Source organism: Musa acuminata, unplaced genomic scaffold, assembly GCF_036884655.1.
Source record: "Musa acuminata AAA Group cultivar baxijiao unplaced genomic scaffold, Cavendish_Baxijiao_AAA HiC_scaffold_767, whole genome shotgun sequence".
Lineage (NCBI taxonomy): Eukaryota > Viridiplantae > Streptophyta > Magnoliopsida > Zingiberales > Musaceae > Musa > Musa acuminata.
The window spans coordinates 37,501-40,000 of record NW_027020996.1 but is presented as its reverse complement, the minus strand read 5'-3'; positions in this window follow the sequence as shown (position 1 = coordinate 40,000).

The following is a 2,500-nucleotide window of genomic DNA, read 5'->3' as shown; positions in this document are numbered from 1 at the left end:
GGCCAAAACTGGCCATTTTTTGCTGCGCGAGCGAGCGGAGAGCGGCGAACAGCGAGCGAAGCGCGAGGCAGCACCGTCCCTGCTATACGAAAGCCCCATCCAGCCCTGTGCCACCCGGGGGGTTCCAGGGTGCTGAGATGGCTGACATTTTGCTCCGCTCACGACGGTCACCGCGCCACACAAGAACAGCCCAAAAACAGGCCAAAACAGCCCAAAAACGGGCCAAAACTGGCCATTTTTGGCTGCGCGAGCGAGCGGCGAGCGGCGAACAGCGAGCGAAGCGAGAGGCAGCACCGTCCCTGCTATACGAAAGCCCCATCCAGCCCTGTGCCACCCGGGGGGTTCCAGGGTGCTGAGATGGCTGACGTTTTGCTCCGCTCACGACGGTCACCGCACCACGCAAGAACAGGCCAAAAACTGGCCAAAACAGCCCAAAAACGGGCCAAAACTGGCCATTTTTGGCTGCGCGAGCGAGCGGCGAGCGGCGAACAGCGAGCGAAGCGAGAGGCAGCACCGTCCCTGCTATACGAAAGCCCCATCCAGCCCTGTGCCACCCGGGGGGTTCCAGGGTGCTGAGATGGCTGACGTTTTGCTCCGCTCTCGACGGTCACCGCGCAATGCAAGAACAGGCCAAAAACTGGCCAAAACGGCCCAAAAACGGGCCAAAACTGGCCATTTTTGGCTGCGCGAGCGGCGAGCGGCGGACAGCGAGCGAAGCGAGAGGCAGCACCGTCCCTGCTATACGAAAGCCCCATCCAGCCCTGTGCCACCCGGGGGGTTCCAGGGTGCTGAGATGGCTGACGTTTTGCTCCGCTCTCGACGGTCACCGCGCAATGCAAGAACAGGCCAAAAACTGGCCAAAACGGCCCAAAAACGGGCCAAAACTGGCCATTTTTGGCTGCGCGAGCGAGCGGCGAGCGGCGGACAGCGAGCGAAGCGAGAGGCAGCACCGTCCCTGCTATACGAAAGCCCCATCCAGCCCTGTGCCACCCGGGGGGTTCCAGGGTGCTGAGATGGCTGACGTTTTGCTCCGCTCTCGACGGTCACCGCGCAATGCAAGAACAGGCCAAAAACTGGCCAAAACGGCCCAAAAACGGGCCAAAACTGGCCATTTTTGGCTGCACGAGCGAGCGGCGAGCGGCGGACAGCGAGCGAAGCGAGAGGCAGCACCGTCCCTGCTATACGAAAGCCCCATCCAGCCCTGTGCCACCCGGGGGGTTCCAGGGTGCTGAGATGGCTGACGTTTTGCTCCGCTCTCGACGGTCACCGCGCAATGCAAGAACAGGCCAAAAACTGGCCAAAACGGCCCAAAAACGGGCCAAAACTGGCCATTTTTGGCTGCACGAGCGAGCGGCGAGCGGCGGACAGCGAGCGAAGCGAGAGGCAGCACCGTCCCTGCTATACGAAAGCCCCATCCAGCCCTGTGCCACCCGGGGGGTTCCAGGGTGCTGAGATGGCTGACGTTTTGCTCCGCTCTCGACGGTCACCGCGCAATGCAAGAACAGGCCAAAAACTGGCCAAAACGGCCCAAAAACGGGCCAAAACTGGCCATTTTTGGCTGCACGAGCGAGCGGCGAGCGGCGGACAGCGAGCGAAGCGAGAGGCAGCACCGTCCCTGCTATACGAAAGCCCCATCCAGCCCTGTGCCACCCGGGGGGTTCCAGGGTGCTGAGATGGCTGACGTTTTGCTCCGCTCTCGACGGTCACCGCGCAATGCAAGAACAGGCCAAAAACTGGCCAAAACGGCCCAAAAACGGGCCAAAACTGGCCATTTTTGGCTGCACGAGCGAGCGGCGAGCGGCGGACAGCGAGCGAAGCGAGAGGCAGCACCGTCCCTGCTATACGAAAGCCCCATCCAGCCCTGTGCCACCCGGGGGGTTCCAGGGTGCTGAGATGGCTGACGTTTTGCTCCGCTCTCGACGGTCACCGCGCAATGCAAGAACAGGCCAAAAACTGGCCAAAACGGCCCAAAAACGGGCCAAAACTGGCCATTTTTGGCTGCGCGAGCGAGCGGCGAGCGGCGGACAGCGAGCGAAGCGAGAGGCAGCACCGTCCCTGCTATATACGAAAGCCCCATCCAGCCCTGTGCCACCCGGGGGGTTCCAGGGTGCTGAGATGGCTGACGTTTTGCTCCGCTCACGACGGTCACCGCACCACGCAAGAACGGACCATAAACAGGCCAAAACAGCCCAAAAACGGGCCAAAACTGGTCATTTTTGGCTGCGCGAGCGAGCGGCGAGCGGCGAACAGCGAGCGAAGCGTGAGGCAGCACCGTCCCTGCTATACGAAAGCCCCATCCAGCCCTGTGCCACCCGGGGGGTTCCAGGGTGCTGAGATGGCTGACGTTTTGCTCCGCTCACGACGGTCACCGCGCCATGCAAGAACGGACCAAAAACAGGCCAAAACAGCCCAAAAACGGGCCAAAACTGGCCATTTTTGGCTGAGCGAGCGAGCGGTGAGCGGCGAACAGCGAGCGAAGCGAGAGGCAGCACCGTCCCTG